This window comes from Ranitomeya imitator, chromosome 4 (assembly GCF_032444005.1).
Source record: "Ranitomeya imitator isolate aRanImi1 chromosome 4, aRanImi1.pri, whole genome shotgun sequence".
Classification (NCBI taxonomy): Eukaryota; Metazoa; Chordata; class Amphibia; order Anura; family Dendrobatidae; genus Ranitomeya; species Ranitomeya imitator.
In genome coordinates this window covers 424,396,464-424,414,718 of record NC_091285.1, presented here as the reverse complement: position 1 = coordinate 424,414,718, position 18,255 = coordinate 424,396,464, and the positions used below count along the sequence as shown (strand labels likewise).

The window sequence follows — 18,255 nt, the reverse complement described above, 5'->3', positions numbered from 1 at the left end:
ATGGGTGTTATGCTGCTGCCACTAGGATGACACTAAGTAAACAAAAAGATTAACTCCTCCTCTGCAGTATACACCCTTTCACTGGCTACAATTTCACCAGTTCGGTAGTAAAGCAGTAGGAGCATGAACAAATGACAAACTATGTCCAAAACCAAGAAGTAACAACAAGCCAAACAGGCTAACAGGGTGGGTGCTGTGTCCCCCAATGAGTAGCTCGTAGAAAAATATTTTACGGTGAGTACACAAAAATCTCCTTTTCTCCTACGCCTCATTGGGGGACACAGGACCATGGGACGTACAAAAGCAGTCCCTGGGTGGGGAGCAATATGCTAATACCCCATGTACCACTGGCTTACGGCTGCAGAAGACAGAGAATGAATGTGGTAATGTTTGGTAAAAGTGTGCAAACTGGACCATGTCGCAGCCTTGCAGACCTGCTGTGCTGACGCCTGGTGCCGAATGGCCCACGAGGCGCCCACCGACCAGGTAGAATGGGCCTTGATCCCAGCTGGGATAGGAACACCTTTGGCACGATAGGATTCTTCAATGGCCGACCGAATCCATTTAGCTAGAGTAGCTTTGGAAGCGGGAGAACCCTTCCTTGGCCCCTCTGGAATTACAAACAGGACATCAGACGTGCGGAAGGGAGCCGTCCGCGAGACGTACCGACAAAGAGCCCTTACCACATCAAGAGTGTGCAGAGCCTTTTCAATGCGGTGGACCGGTGCCGGACAGAACGAAGGCAGAACAATCTCCTCATTGAGGTGGAAAGAAGAAACGACCTTGGGAAGAAAAGCGGGAGAGGTCCTCAATACCGCCTTGTCCGGATGAAAAATCAGAAACGGAGGGCGGCAGGAGAGTGCAGCCAACTCCGAAACCCGCCTGATGGACGTAATGGCCACTAGGAAAACTACCTTCCAGGAGAGGAAGGTCAGAGAAACATCCTGTAGCGGTTCGAAGAGAGTCTCCTGAAGGGCTCCGAGAACTAAATTAAGATCCCACGGATCCAAGGGCATTTTGTAGGGAGGCGCCACATGGGAGACTCCCTGGAAAAAAGTCTTCACCGGCAATCTATTGGCAATCTTTCGCTGGAAAAGGACTGACAATGCCGAAACTTGACCCTTTAGAGAGCTAAGGGCAAGTCCCGACTCTAGTCCAGATTGGAGAAAATCCAATATGGCAGGGATAGAAAATACTAGGGGAGATCGCCCCTGTGCATCGCACCATGAGAAGAAAATTCGCCAGGTACGGTGGTAACTGCGCATGGATACGGGTTTCCTAGCCCTGATCATGGTGGAAGACACCTTGGGAGTGAAACCCGCTTGGCCTAGAATCCAGGATTCAACGGCCAGGCCGTCAAAGACAGGGCCCCTGAGTTCTGGTGGTAAATCGGGCCCTGTGAGAGAAGATCCACGTGATCTGGAAGACGCCAGGGAACGTCGGCGACCAGCTGAACTAGTTCCGCGTACCATGCCCATCCCCTCTGCCCTGATCTTCTTGATGACCCTCGGCAGCAGGGGAAGAGGGGGAAAATGTACGGGAGGCGGAATTGGTGCCAAGGCAAGACCAGGGCGTCTGTTCCGATGGCCCGTGGGTCGAGTGACCGTGCAAAGAACTGTGGAACCTTGTTGTTCAACGTGGATGCCATGAGATCCACATCTGGGGTCCCCCAGCGATGACAGATCTGCTGGAAAACCTCCGGGTGAAGGGACCCCTTGCCTGAGGTGAGGCCCTGGTGGCTGAGGAAGTCCGCCGCCCAATTCTCCACACCTGGAATGTGGATCGCCGCGATGGGCGAAAGGTTGGATTCCGCCCAGAGCAGGATGTGGGACACCTCGAGCATAGCCGTCTTGCTGCGGGTTCCCCCTTGACGGTTGATTTACGCCACGGCCGTGGCGTTGTCGGACTGGATTCTGACTGGATGACCCGCCAGAAGGTGGTGAAACTGGAACAATGCTAGTCTGATGGCTCGTATCTCCAAGAGATTGATGGGAAGGCGAGACTCTCGAGTGGACCACCGCCCCTGAGCTGTGTGATGGTTGAAAACCGCCCCCCAGCCTATCAGGCTGGCATCGGTGGTCAGCACCAGCCACCGCACAGGGAGAAAAGATCTTCCCTGGGTTAGGGAGGACTTCAACGTCCACCACCTGAGGGTCTTTCTGACCCGTGGGGGCAGAATGAAGCGGCGGTCGAGGGAGGACGGGTTGCCGTCTCACGCCGACAGAAGCGCATGCTGAAGGGGATGGAGGTGAAATTGCGCAAATGGAACCGCTTCCATGGCTGCTACCATCTGCCCGAGAATGCGCATGCTGAATCGGATGAGTAGGAGACTGGATGGGAAAGACTGAGCTCCCTGCTGCAAGGCCAAGGCCTTGTCTTGAGGGAGGATGACCAGACCGCGAGAAGTGTCCAGAGTCATCCCAAGAAAGGAGATCCGCTGGGCCGGAATCGGAGAAGATTTCTCGAAGTTTATCTTCCAACCCAGGCGAGAAAGAGTATCCACCGTGAGAGCGACGGACTCTTCGCGGGCTGGGTAAGAAGGACCTTTTATCAGTAGGTCGTCCAGGTACGGAAGTACCACCACTCCCCTGGAATGAAGAATGGCCATGGCAGCCGCCATGACCTTCGTGAAGACTCTGGGGGCGGTGGCGAGACCGAAAGGCAAGGCCACAAATTGGAAGTTTTCTTCGCGACATGCGAAGCGGAGGAAAAATTGGGATGTGGAGGTAAGCATCCTTGATGTCTATGGACGCCAGGAATTCTCCTTTTTCCATGGATGCGATCACAGACCAGAGGGATTCCATTCTGAAGTGACGGATTTTTACAAATTTGTTTAGCAGTTTCAGGTCCAGGATCGGACGGAGCGATCCGTCCTTCTTTGGGACCACGAATAGGTTCGAGTAGAACCCTTTGAACCTTTGGTCTAGGGGAACCGGAATGATGACTCCGTCCCTTTGAAGTGCCCGTATGGCCTGGAAAAGAGCTGTTGTCTTTGATTTTGGAGAGCAAGACTGGAAGAAGCGCGTAGGGAGGGGAAGAAAATTCTATTTTGTATCCGGTGGACACCAGTTCCCTGACCCACTCGTCGGAAACGACAGAGCCAGGCTTGGCGGAACAAAAGTAACCGCCCTACTACCCTGTTGGTGCTCCCTGGATGCTGCAAGTAGTCATTGCGAGGAGGATCTAAGGGAAGTGGCTCCCTTAGACCCGGGAGGTCTTGGTCTGGGTTTCCAATTATGGTTAGGTCTGTAAGAGACCTGGGAGCCTCGGTCACCGCGCGGGCCACGTCCTGATGCGGAGGTAGAGGGAGTAGAAGACCAGTTGGTATTGTTACGAAAAAGCCGAAATCGGGGTTGTTGTTGATACCGAAATGGCCGGGTAGGCTTTTGCTAGGGAAGAAATTTACTTTTTCCCCCGGTGGCATCCGAGATCATTTGGTCTAATTTTTCTCCAAACAAATGACCAGCCTGGTAGGGCAGAGACGTCAAAGAGCGCTTGGAGGCCGAATCTGCTCGCCAATCCCTGAGCCACAGGGCTCTTCTAATGGAGATTGCATTTGCGGCTGCCTGTGCAGTGCAATTGGCTGCGTCTATTGAGGCGTTGACTACGAAGTCCCCAGCCTGGGCTATCTGGTTAGCCAGGTTGATCGCTTCTGGAGGTAAGTTGCTAGCTTGCATGGTCGAGGAAAGCGTCTCGGCCCAAGCGACCATAGCCTTAGCCACCCAGGAGGCAACGAAGGATGGGAAGAGAGAGGCTCCTGTGGCCTCGAAGACTGAGCGAGCCAGATAAGAACCCCTCTGACCGCCAGATTAACAGAGGAGCCGTCTGACAGGGACAGGATGGTTTTGGAAGCGAGATGTGACACAGCAGGGTTGACTGAGGGGGACTGAAGCCAGTCCTTGATTAGTTCCTGAGAAAAGGGATATTGGGCCTCTATGGGCTTTTGACCCATGAAGCGTTTATCAGGACGGTCCCTATGTTTTTGTACAATTTCCTTGAACTCAGGATGAGTGACAAAAACCTTTTGGACACGTTTAGTCTTTTTGAACGACACCACGTGTTCGGGCGTGGATGCGGATTCCTCGGTCACCTTTAGGGTCTGGTTGACCGCCTCGATGAGAGAGTCGAGCATCTCTTGGGAGGGGGAGAGATCCTGAACACAGGAATCGTCGGACTCATTCAGAATCGTTCGGGTTGTCTGGAGAAGGGGACCGGGAGGCGGAGGCTGTCGACGTTGAAAAACCAACTGGCCCATGGACAGGGGATGAAACCTGGACCCGTTTTCTGGAACCCCGAGAAGGAGGAGATAGAGTACGCCCCCTGCTGGTGGACGGATCCGAACCGTCGCCCGAATCCACCGCGGACTGACCTGAAGGGGGACCCCGGAGGGAATCAACCGCCCTGACTAGAAAATCCATAGAACGTGACAGAGAAGCTGCCCACTCAGGGAGACTAGGCTCCACAGGGTCGGCGGCATCGGTATCGGCGGAAGGCGGCTGCATGGAGGCCGGGACACAATCCGCACACAAAGGGTTAGTGTGAGCTCAGGGCAGGGCCGTATTGCAAGTGGCACATACAGTGAAAAACACTGTGTGCTTCTTGTTACCCTTTTTTGTCTCCTTGGATTGAGACATAGTGCCTTTAAAGACAGAGCGGGCAGTATACGCAGGGAAAGGGTTAAGCTTTCTTGAAGCAGCTTACCCACGGTCCTGTCTCTGTGTCCCCAGGGAGGAATTAGCCGTGGCGGTTCCTGGAGTGCCGGAGGACGCGTGTGCTCCTTGCAGAGAGGGAAAACAATATGGCCCCCGAGATCTGCAGGGCGCCTCTCGTCCCAGACGAGAAGTGCCGATATAGGGGGCGGGGTTACAGCCGTGGGAGGGATCTGCCCACTTGCGGCCTACTCCGGCTGAAAAAGCCGGGGACTAAATTTCCGGCCTGCCCGGCGGCGGCAAGAAGAGTCGCTGACACCGCAGACCCCCGACACCTCTCCCCAGGGACTCCCGCAGTAACGCCGGCGCCTCCCTAGAGCTTCGGGGGGCCGGAGGGATGTGTACTTACAGTGCCCTCCGGTCGGCGGTCCCCCTGTGCGTTCCACTCACATTCGGAGCCTCTTCAGGTAACGCCGGAGCGGCCTACTCCGGCTGTGCCTGTCTGATACAGGGCGCTGGAATAGCCTATGTACAACACCATGTAGTGGGCCTAGTCTGTAGGGCCCTCGGAGAGGTACATCAGAGCGGGCTCTGTGTGCTCGCCGTCCAGCAGGGGGGGGGAAGGGAGATCGGGGCCAATATGGAAACCGTCGCCCCAGTAAATATTGGTGTGCTCCAGCGTCGCAGGAGAGGGACGGGGAGGTATACTCGCCGTGCTCGCCTGTTGCTGGTTCGGGGGAGAGCGGACCCTATAAAAGGGATCCGTCGCCCCCTTCACTCCGTTGGGTAAAAAATAAAATTAAAAATTAAAATAAAAATTAAAATAATAAAGTTGGGGCCTGAAACCAGACCCAAGTGCCTCCTACAGACACTAAGCAAGAACTGGTGAAATTGTAGCCAGTGAAGGGGTGTATACTGCAGAGGAGGAGTTAATCTTTTTGTTTACTTAGTGTCCTCCTAGTGGCAGCAGCATAACACCCATGGTCCTGTGTCCCCCAATGAGGTGTAGGAGAAAAAGACAGCCATGCAGATTCCCCAACAGACCCTCGGACAGCCCGCAGACGCGCCCGCACACACATACACGCACACAGTCACCGCCCACACACTTCACTTCTCCTGAACTGCAGCGTTTCTCGCACCCACATCCGCAGCAAAACTGCAGATCTTTTCTAAATCTGCGGTTTTGCTGCAGATGTGCCGGACTCCATGCAAGTCTGTGGGTGCAGAAACGCTGCAGTTCCGCACAAAAGTAGTGACATGCTGCGGGAAAAAAGCTGCGTTTTGGTGCGCATTTTTCCGCATGTGCACATCAAGTCTGCAGTTCCCATAGACTTACATTGGTTGTGCACCACACTGCGAATTTGATGCAATTCCGCGCGGCAAAAAATGCTGCTGATCCTCAATCAAATCCGCAATGTGTGTGCACACAGCCTAAGGGTTAAAAGTTGACCAGCGATTTTTCATTTCCTCAAATTTTAGGGACCACCGCACATTTGAAGTCACTTTGAGGGGTCTACAGTATATGACAGAAAAGTGACACCATACTAAAAACTGAACCCCTCAAGGTACTCAAAACCACAATCAAGAAGTTTATTAACCCTTCAAGGAGCTGAAGCAACGTGGAAGGAAAAAATGAACATTTAACCTTTTAGTCCTAAAAATCTTTCAGCAACAATTTTTTTTTATTTTTACAAGGGTAAAAAGAGAAAATGGACCACAAAAGATGTTGCGCAATTTCTCCTGAGTACGCAGATACCCCATATGTGGGAGAATATCGTAGTTACTTACCGATAACGGTATTTCTCTGAACCCATGACGGCACTAACGAGAGAGAGGGATCCGCCCTCAGGGACAGGAAACCCACAGGTTAAAAAGGCGGGACCTCTCCTCCACCTCAGTTGGTTTACAGAGCCTTGCAGGGAATTTCTGCTGTAACTTAATTGGTTATTTTTACACAACAAAATATAACTGTATAACTTATATAAGCGCCTCTATATATATATATATATATATATATATATATATATATATATATATATATATATATATATATATATATATATATATATATATATATATATATATATATACACATTTTTTTTTTTTTTTTTTTTTATGCACACCTCGTGACTTAATTTATAAGTAGTGTGGACACCCATACGTGAAGGGAGGGAATATACAGGTGCCGTCATGGGTTCAGAGAAATACCGTTATCGGTAAGTAACTACGATATTCTCTTACCCCATGACGGCACTAACGAGAGAATTTCAAAGAATGAAAGTTTTAGGGTGGGACTACTGCCTCAAGAACTCTCCTACCAAAAGTTAAGTCTGAGGGAGAAGATAGATTAAGCTGATAGTGCTTGAAGAATGTAGAGGGGGAAGACCAAGTGGCTGCTCTACATATTTGATCTATTGATGCTCCACCACGTTCAGCCCAAGAGGTTGCCACCGACCTGGTTGAATGGGCCTTAATTGTGTCCGGAGCTTGTTCTCCGGAAGAGGTATATGACATCTTGATGGCATCTCTTACCCACCTCGCCAACGTGGCTTTCGATGCCTTGTGACCCTTATTTGGTCCCTGAAAGCAGACAAACAGAGCCCTCCCTTTTCTACACTCCCTTGTGGCTGATAGATAGTGTGTTAGACATCTCTTTACATCTAGAGTGTGTAGAGCCTCCTCTTTTTTGTTTTTTGGATTGGGGCAAAAAGATGGTAACGCTATCTCTTGAGATCTGTGGAATTTTGATGCCACTTTGGGAAGGTAAGAAGGGTCAGTTTTGAGGATTACTCTGTCATCTAATATTTGTGTTAGAGGTGGGTAGGCTGATAAGGCCTGCAGATCACTAATCCTGCGAGCTGAGGTTAGGGCCACCAATAAACAGGTTTTCCAAGATATTATTTTTAGTGAAGCCTGAGATAAAGGTTCGAACGGCGCTTTAGTTAGTGCTGAAAGGACTAAGTTCAGGTCCCAGGGAGGAGCGGTGAGATGTATAACTGGTCTGGACCTAGTAGATGCTCTAACAAATCTTTTTACCCAGTGATTCCCCGCCAAATCCTGGTTGTAAAGGGCACCCAATGCTGCAATCTGAACCTTCAGAGTATTTATTGCTAGGCCTTTCTCTAAACCTTTTTGAAGAAATTCTAAGATTTCCTGAATTGGCATCTGATTTGATAGGATAACTCCTGACGTGGAGAGGAACTTTTTCCAGACTTTGCCGTAGGCTCTGGTAGTTATAGGTTTTCTACTGGCCAGCAGGGTAGAAATTAAATTTGAAGAAAACCCCCTTTTTGTTAACAGTTCCCTTTCAAAAGCCAGGCCGTCATGTGCAAACTTTTTATTTGAGGGTGATTCACTGGCCCTTGATGCAGAAGGTCTGGGATATCTGGGAGTACCCATGGATCCGCTATGGACATTAGGCGTAGCCATGGGAACCATACTCTTTTCGGCCAGAACGGAGCTATCAGTATCACTTTGGCTCTGTCTTCCCTGATTTTCTTCAAGACTAAGGGAATTAGAGCTATCGGAGGAAACACATAAGCTAGATGGAATTTCCATGGAATTAACAACGCGTCTATGGCCACTGGACTCCCCCGAGGATCTATCGAGCAGAAGGCCTCCGTTTTCCGATTTTGATTGTTTGCAAATAGATCTATATCCGGGGCCCCCCAAAGATCCACTATGCGTTTGAATATACTTGTATTTAACTCCCATTCCCCCTGTTTTAATTGGGTTCTGCTTAGAAAATCTGCAGTTTGATTTTCTGACCCTTTTATGTGAAGGGCTGTCAGGGAGGACAAGTTGGCTTCTGCTTGTGACATGATGAAATTTGTCACTTTCATTAGGGATTGAGACCTCGTCCCTCCCTGATGGTTTAAATATGCTACTACCACCCTGTTGTCCGTCAGTACTCTCACGTGGTGGGAACGGAGGGAAGTTAAAAAATGATTGATGGCGTACTGAACTGCTAAAAGCTCCTTCATGTTTGAAGTAAGGTCTTTTTCTTCTACTGACCAAGGACCTTGGGCAATTTGCCTGTTTAGGTGGGCCCCCCACCCCCAAGGGCTTGCGTCTGTGGTCAGGATTATCGAGACCGGCCATACCCATGGAACCCCCCTCCTGAGATTGGACGGGTCTGTCCACCAAGCTAAGGAAGTTTTTGTCCGAGAGGATATTTTTAATTGCTTTTCTAAATTTCCTCCTGCGTGGGATACCGCCTCTAGTATTTCCCACTGGAGATCTCTCGAGTGGCTCTGAGCCCACTGTACCGCTGGGATACAGGATGTCATTGATCCCAGTATGGACATGGCTCTCCTTAGAGAGATCAGAGGAGAGATACTCAACTGATTCACTAGATGTATCATGTTGGATACTTTTTCTTCTGGCAGACGACACTCTTGCTTTGTTGAGTCTATTAATATCCCCAAGTACAACTGTACTTGAGATGGGATAAGCCTGGATTTTTCCAGGTTCAGAAACCATCCTAGATTCGATAGGGCTACCATCACTCTGTTTAGTTGCTGGCTGCAATGTAGAGAGGAACTGCCCATCACTAGGAGGTCGTCCAGATAAGGCACAATCAATATGTTTTGTTCCCTTATATGGGCCATTACTTCCGCCATTAATTTTGTGAATACTCTCGGGGCAATGGCTAGACCAAACGGAAGAGCCTTGTATTGGTAATGTTTCAGTTCCCCTTGTATCATTACTGCAACCCTGAGATATTTCCGGAAATCCGGATGGATTGACACATGATAGTATGCGTCCTTTAAGTCTATAACAGTCATGAAACAAGACGGGATAAGGGATCTGACACATGATTTTATTGTCTCCATTTTGAATTTTTCTATTATCAGGTATCTGTTTAGTTGTTTTAAATTTATAATTACTCTGAAAGTTCCGTCCGGTTTTGTTCGAAGAAAGAGTGGAGAATAAAACCCCCTCGTCTCTTCCTGTTGTGGAACTTCCTGTAAGACTTTCTTCTCCAGAAGACTGAGAACTTCTCTCTGGATGCTCAGCTGCTCGATCTCTGACTTTCTTCGTGGTGTGACCACAAACTGATTGTGTGGCATTGTGTGAAAGCTTAGTTTTAGGCCCGTCTTTATGATGTTTAGAGTCCAGGCACTTCCAGAAATTTTTTCCCAGGTTGGAAGAAAGTGGGTCAGTCTCCCTCCTACCTGGGGCACACCCTCATTGTGGCTGTTTTTTATTATCCGGCTTGTTGAACATGAAACCTCCTCTTTTGAATTTTCTGTCTTCCCACCCCTCCTTTTGATTTTTTGGGGGGCGTCTTTGTGTGAACCTCCTTCCTCGAAAGGGCCGCCTATAAGATTGATTTAGGAATCCCGGAAAGGCTTTCTTTTTATCAACCGCTTTTTCGAGGACATCGTCTAGGGTGGGACCGAACAAATATTCACCTTCACACGGAATGGAACACAACTTAGCTTTAGTTTGCAGGTCCCCCGGCCAGCACTTTAGCCATAATGCTCTCCTAGCCGCATTTGAGAAGGAAGCCGATCTTGCCGTCAGTCTAACTGAGTCTATTGAGGCATCTGCTAAATATGCAGCGGCCCCTTTCATCGCTGACACGGAGTCTAGTATAGACTCTCTCGGGGTTTTATTTTTTAATTGAGACTCCAAATGATCCAGCCAGACCATTAGTGCTCTAGCTGTACACGTAGCAGCTATACCGGGTTTTAGCCCCCCGCTGGCGGCCTCCCAGGACCCTTTTAGGAAGACATCGGCCTTTTTATCCATAGGCTCCTTGAGGGTCCCCATATCTTCAAAAGGCAGAGCGAACTTTTTAGAGGCTTTCGCAATGGCGACGTCTAATTTTGGCGCTTTTCCCCATGAGGCGCAGGCTGGGTCATCAAATGGGTATTTCCTTTTGGGTGTTAACAGTACTTTTTTGTCTGGTCTTTTCCACTCCTTTTTTATAAGGGCTTGAATTTTTTCATTTAATGGGAACACTCTGTACTTCTTTTGTTCCAGGCCACTAAACATAAGATCTTGTACAGATTTTTTGGAACGAGTATCTGCCAGACCCATTGTCGCCCTAACCATTTTCACCAACGCATCCGTTTCATCTATTGGGAAACAGTTGCGACCGCTTTCTGAAGATGCAGAGGAGGATGATGAAGCTGTAGAGCTATCAGAGTCCCCACTCGTACTATCTCCCTCGCTGGAGCTGTAATCTGGAGATTTTTCTTTATGTTTTCTTTTACGGTTTTTTACGCTTTTTAATGCGTCTGCTACTTGGGTTTTAATTAAATCTTTTAATTCAGATGTGAAACTTGGTGCCTCCTCATCAATGGTGTTCTTAATACATGACGCACAGAGTTTTTTAACCCACGAATCTGGCAAATCTGCTGAACAAAGTGGGCACACTTTATGTTTACTTTTCCCTTGGCATTTCTTTCCCTAGGAAACAATAAACCCCTATTAGAATATACACTTTCACGGAGGTCACTTACCCTCCTAATGTGAGGAAGATACCGGCTGTGGCTTTGAGGATGCCTCCTCCACTTGAACCACCGTCTCCCTCCTGGATCCACCAGAGCCTCTGCTGCGCTGGGATCCTGAGCTGCTGCGCTGCGTAGGTTTCCGTGACGAATGGCGCTCCTTCGGATTCTTTGTCACAGGGGCCTGTGAAATTTCTTCCACCGACTGCTCTATTCCACTCATGGTGGTAATTACTGAGCAGCGGTATGCCCCTTTTTTTCCCTTTTTATGCTGACAGAGCGGCGCCAGGTAACTTCCGGTTTACCCAGAGGTACCTTGCGCCGACCCCGGAAGTGACCCCAGCGCCTGCGCAGTAAGTTGCCGGACCTCGCGCGCGCGCTCACTACTTGCCGGCTCACAGGAGGGACGGAGCTTCTGCAGCCGCCGCTGCAATCTGCGTCTTGCCGCTTGTCGGTGACCGGCGTCACCACCCCCTGTGCGCCTCATGGACCGGCGGAGGAAACCTCCAGGTAGCCGCCGCTACCTATTACCGACCACTCCATTGAAAAGAGAAGAGGCAGGCTCGGTAACCTCTTCACTGCCTCCCCTCCGCGCATATCCACGAGGCCCGCCGACCCCGGAACGCGCCTTCAGGGAGGAATCCACCTGAACCGTGGCAGGGCCCCCCGCTGCCTGAACTCGGCCCGATGGTCCCTGGACTCCTGGATGGTGAGTTGTGGGATCCCCGTCGGGGACAGGAAACCGAACTGAGGTGGAGGAGAGGTCCCGCCTTTTTAACCTGTGGGTTTCCTGTCCCTGAGGGCGGATCCCTCTCTCTCGTTAGTGCCGTCATGGGGTAAGAGAAAACCACTGTTTAGGTGCATGGCAGGGCTCAGAAGGGAAGGAGCACCTTTTAACCTTATGAACGCAAAATTGTCTGGAATTGAGAGCGGACGCCATGTCACGCTTGAAGAGCCTCTGATATGCCTAAACATTGGAAAACCCTCACAAGTGACCCCATTTTTGAAACTAGATCCATTAAGGAACTTATCTAGCTGTGTGGTGAGCACTTTGAACAACCAGGTGCTTCATAGAAGTTTATTATGTAGAGGCTTGAAAATAAAAAATAAAAAAAATCTATTTTTTCCCCAAAAATGATCTTTTATTAACAATTGTTTTTATTTTCATAAGGGTAAAAGGAGAAAGTGGACAGGTAAAGTTGTTGTGCAATTCTCCTGGGTACGCTGATACCCCATATGTTGGGGGAAAACCACTGTTTGGGTGCACGGCAGGGCTCAGAAGGAGTGATGTTTTGGATTGCAGACTTTGATGGAATGGTATGCGGGTATCATGTCACGTTTGCAGAGCCCTTGATGTGCCTAAACCGTGGAAATCCAACACAAGTAACCCCATTTTAGAAACTATACCCCTGAAGGAATTTATCTAGAGGCATAGTTTTATAGTATAGATTATAATGCTTTTGGTTTTACTGGTGTATGAATTTGTAATGTGGTGCTATGTGTAAGTTGTGTGGAGTATATCAGAATATGAAAGTGTGTTGTGTCAACAGGGTAAAACCAAATTTTATTAATTTGTGGAAGTGTGGTACACTTTGAAGCAATCCTTAATGCAAAGGCCGGGTTTCTCAGGGCAGGTTTTACAATGTTATGTCGTGTCCTTTCAGATTCCTCTCTTCGAGCATACTCTGCACCGTTTTTGTGATACTCCTTTCCTCGCTGTTTGGGGAACCTCTCCTTGAAAATGTTGACCTGGCACAATACGAGCACTATCATTTTCTGAATTACTGGAACTCACCTCCCAGAGTGCCAAACATTAGGGCCTTGATGACTACCTCCAGAAACTGAAGGAAGGTCCCCATATTTTCTGCAGATCAGATAGCACAAAAGCTTTGTTCATTGCCATCTGTACAATGTGCTCGGCCAATTATTTGTACCATACTTTGGCTTTTTGCATGGCACAGTATGGTTGGAGGACCTGAGCTGAGAGATCTATGCCCCCCGTGTACCGATTGTAATACAAGACAATCTGGCTTTGGGACTTATGTTGTGGTACCACGAACAGTGACAAGGGAGCTGTTGTCACTGTGTATGGTGGTCAAGATAAGGACATCCCTTTTGTCCTTATTCTTGATCAGCATGTTGTCGCTGCATTGGGCTCTGCTTTCACCTTTTCTCAGCGTATGCCCAATTAGCGGCATAAGGAGGACTCGCTGATGAAATAAACAGGCTCTCCATGCATGTGCTGACCGACACATCCGTGACACATGCAGATGCGGCGCAGATCAGCTGGCGCAATCCAGAAAGCCGTGTTCCCTCTGCAGCTTTAGGGCTTGCCGAATAAGAGGGAACCCGAGCAAATTCCCTCAACTCTAGTCACTAACACTATGATGCTGGCTACACTACCTTGCCATCTCGAAAACTACACTGTACATTTTTTTTTCTTTCCTAAAACAAGATCAGTTGTCACCAAACACTGGCTACACTAACATGCTACCTCTAGAACTACGCTGTACTAACTACAATTATTTCTTTCTATAAAAAAAAATACAAAAATCATCTGTCGCTTACACTGCTACGCCAGTTACGCCAACTAAAAAAAGAAAGTCCTGCAGCACAGTCTCTGATCAGTAGTAATACTGATAAGAGCGCTGCGGACACAGAGCAAGAATGCTCTGCGCAGGATGCTGCACACGAAAAAACGCGTGAAAAAGCGCGCTAAAAATTCAATTGGAAGGGGAGGAGGTGCTGCTGCTGTGATCACAGACGAGTCACACAGCAGACAGCACAGCAGTCAGTTCACAACACACAGCACAGCAGGACACTGGAGCAGGAGATCGCACTGGCCACCAATGGATTCTTTACTTAGGTGACAGAGGGGCTAGACAACCTATCTGCGCGCCAAATCTGAGACAAAGATGGCGTGCAGGGTGGTGATCGCTATTTCAGACTAACCCCTTTGGCGCTGATTGGCCAGAAACTATTGTTCAGCCAATCAGCGCCAAGGGGGTTAATCAGGTGAGGTGACGTCGCAATCACCCCACCCATTGTGAAGGCTGTGATTGGTGCGCTGTTACACAGCAACGATGATAGAATGTTACACGTTTTTTTCTTAACTTTTTGACATATTGCTGTGATCGCCGATATGGGGTGGAAGGGAGGGGGTTGCGGTACAGACCCCCGGGGCGACGTGCAGGGAAGCTCTGCTGTCAGGGACAGCAACCATCGTAAACCGATCACCGCAAGATGACTGGTAATGGTGCTGCTGTACATATACTTCTCTTTGCGGGAACGCACCTCCCACAGAGCAGTATATGTACGGCGCATATTGGGTTAAACTTGCACATAAATCTGAAAATGTGCCCTGTCAGAAATGTGGGTAAATGGCCTGGTCTTGACTAGAGATGAGCGAATAGTTCAATGTTCAATTTACAATCGCCGATTTTGCAATATTCGTTGATTTATTTTCGTTGAATATTAGTCAAACGCCATTGTAGTCAATGGAAGGCAAAAACAAATGTATACACAACACCTTCAAACGGGCCCAAAAGCTGCCAAAACACATCAAATTAGGGGCAAACACCAGGAAAGTGGCCTCAATTCACCAACAGCACATATTTTAGAATGGTATGACAGCAATCAGCCATACATGAGGTATCTGGGTCTGGGCCAGCATTTACAGCTTTGAATTGAAAGTCAAAGTAAGACCAGGTGCTTGAGGGATCGGTGTAGGCCTGCTGTGCTGGGAGCACTGACACCACATTCAACAGCTCAACCTGCTTTCATGCTCAGCCACACTCAGGTGGCACAAATATCAGTTTCGCAGACTACGATTGTCAGAAGAATCTTGTTACTATTATTAGAGTCGTTGACTCAAAGGTAGTGGAGGTCTGCTGATCTTGGAGGCCTACTAGTACAGACAACACACATAAAGGAGACCTAACTAGGAGTCTACACATTTACAAAAATTAGTGGGAGACACCAATAAAGTGGCATCAATTTCACCACAGTAAAAATAGGGACCAACACATCTTCCACTGCAGCCAACCCTGCAAATGTAAACCCAAATCAGGAGTTTTCAATTTTAAAATAATTCGGGGCAGACACCACCAAAGTGGCATCAATTTCAGAATGAAAAAGTATAATGGGGAGCGACATCTCTTCCACTACAACCAATCCAGCAGATGGAGAGACCCAATCAGGACTCTCCACATTTCCAAAAATTAGTGGCAGACAACAAGTGGCATCAATTTCACCAGAGTAGAAATAGTATAACGGAGAGCGACATCTCTTCCACTATATCCAACTCAGCACATGGAGACCCAACCGGGACTGTTCACATTTCCGCAAATTAGTGTTAACATCTGAGCAGCAACAGAAGGCACAGAAGCCTCACTAAAGATATCACAAACTGCAATTACACGAGATCAATCAAGCACACTAAAATCTACAACATCGCCTAGTACCGTATGTACAGTCTGTGATTGAGGTGCAAAAGTTCTTTGAGATCCATGACTTGTTCATCTTGATGAGAGTTAGGCAGTCTACACTTTCAGTGGACAGCCGGATGCGCTTATCCGTCAGGACACCACAAGCAGAACTGAATACATGTTCTGAGAGAACGCTGGCAGCTGGGAATGATAAACCTCCAAGGCGTGAGAGGCAAGGTCAGGCCACTCATCCATTTTTGAAGACCAAAATGTGAAAGGATCCAAACCCTCCATTATGGTATTATTCAGTTCTAGATAATCCTGGACCATTCAGCGTCAGACTTGGACTCTGTTGTGCTGGTGCATGAGCTAGTTTAACCCCTTAGTGACGGAGCCAATTTGCAACTTAATGACCAAGCCAATTTTTACAATTCTAACCACTGTCACTTTATGAGGTTCTAACTTTGGAAAGCTTTAACGAATCCCGCAGATTCGGAGATTGTTTTTTCGTGAAATATTGTACTTCATGTTAGTGGTAAAATTTCTTGGATATGACTTGTGTTTTTTTTTTTATGGAAAAAAACAGAAATATGGAAAAAAAATTTTACATTTTGCGATTTTCAAACTTTGAATTTTTATGCCCTTAAATCAGATATGTCACACAAAATAGTTAATAAATAACATTTCCCATATGTCTACTTTACATCAGCACAATTTTGGAAAAAGACACTGAGGGATGTGCATGACAGAAAATACCCAAAAGTGACACCATTCTAAAAACTGTACACCTCAATGTGCTCAAAACCACATTCAAGAAGTTTATTAACAGGAACTGAAGCAATGTGGTAGGAAAAATTAAAACGTTTGTAAAAAAAAAAAAAAAAAAAAAAGTTACTTCAGAACCATTATTTTTTATTTTCACAAGTGTAAAAAGAGAAAATGAACCACAACATTTGTTGCGCAATTTCTCCTGAATACGCCGATACCCCTATAGGTAGGGGGTAAACCACTGTTTGGGCTCATGGCAGAGCTCGGAAGAGAAGGAGCGCCGTTTGACTTTTTCAATGCAGAATTGGCTGGAATTGAGATTCACGCCATGTTGCGTTTGGAGAGCCCCTGGTGTGCCTAAACAATGGAAACCCCCCCCACAAGTGACACCATTTTGGAAACTAAACCCCTTAAGGAACTTATCTAGATGTGTGGTGAGCACTAAGTACCCCCAAGTGCTTAACAGAAATTTATAAGGCAGAGTCGTGAAAAAAAAAATCATTTTTTTTTTCCACAAAAATGATATTTTTACCCACAAATTTTTACTTTCACAAGGGAAACAGGAGAAATTGGACCACAAAAGTTGTTGTACAATTTGTCCGGAGTGCGCTGATACCCCATATATGGGAGGGGGGGAGGGGGGGGGAGGGAAACCACTGTTTGGGCACACGTCGGGGTTCGGAAGGGAAGTAGTGAGGTTTTGGGATGCAGACTTTGATGGAATGGTCTGCGGGCGTCATGTTGTGTTTGCAGAGCCCTTGATGTGCCTAGACAGTAGAAACTCCCCACAACTGACCCAGTTTTGGAAACTAGACACCCCCCCCCCCCCCCCCCCCAAGGAGCTTATCTAGATATGTGGTGATTTTTAGCCCCCAATTTCTTATTTTCCCTAGGGTAACAGGAGAAATTTGACCTCAAACGTTGTTGTCCAATTTTTTCTGAGTATGCTGATGCCCAATACGTGGGGGTAAACCACTCTTTGGGCGCACAGCAGAGCTCAGAAGCCTCCCTTTGACTTTTTGAACGCAAAATTGGCTGAAATCAATGGTGGCGCCATGTCGTATTTGGAGACCCCCTGGTGTGCCCAAACAGTAGAAACTCCCCAATTCTAACCCCAACACACCACTAACCCTAGTCCCAACCCTAACCCCAACACACCACTAACCCTAGTCCTAACCCTAACCCCAACATACCCCTAACCATAACCCTGATCACAACCCTAACCCCAACACACCCCTAAGCCTAATCCCAATCCTAACCCAGACCCCATCCCTAACCCAAACCCTAATCCCAGCCCGCAAGATAAATAGATGCGCCACATGTCTGGTTATGCAGGGCCGCCGGATGCCACCCTCCACGCATAGTGGAGACGGGATTTCATAAAATCCCCTCCACTATGCTGTAACATCTGAACGCTGCGGATTGGACGCTGCGGCTGTACACAGTGTCCAATCAGCAGCAAATCCTGAACAAATCCTTAACGTGGAAACAGACACTAACCCTAATTATAGCCCCAATGCTAACCCTAGCTTTAGCCCAACTGTAACCCTAATGGGAAAATGGAAATAAATTCATTTTCTTTATTTTATTATTGTTCCTTAACTAAGGGGGTGATAAAGAGGTGGGTTATTTACTATTTTTTTTTATTTTGATCACTGTGAGAGCCTATCACAGTGACCAAAATGAACCAATAGGAAAAATCTTCCTATGGTTGCCGGGTGTTTATCGGCAGATCCCGGCGGGTGCACTGCGCCCACCATTTTCGTACCAGAAGACGACACCAGCGGCCGTGGGGAGAAGCAGAAGGATCCAGGGACACCGGGAGACACTGGTAAGTATCAAATGACAAATCGTGCTTTTTTGCGGTCGTCGGTAAAGGGTTAATACTGCAATCGCAACCCGTGGGTCGGTAAAAAACGACCCTAATCATGTTTTCTAGGGTCTCCCCCG

The 18,255-nt window shown here is 48.0% G+C and overlaps 1 protein-coding gene across 1 annotated transcript in view; it reads right to left on the bottom strand.

Annotated features, from left to right (window-relative positions):
- Positions 1-18,255, bottom strand: part of NCAPH2 (non-SMC condensin II complex subunit H2) — a 205,580-nt gene that overhangs the window by 5,894 nt on the left and 181,431 nt on the right. The window lies entirely within an intron of this gene.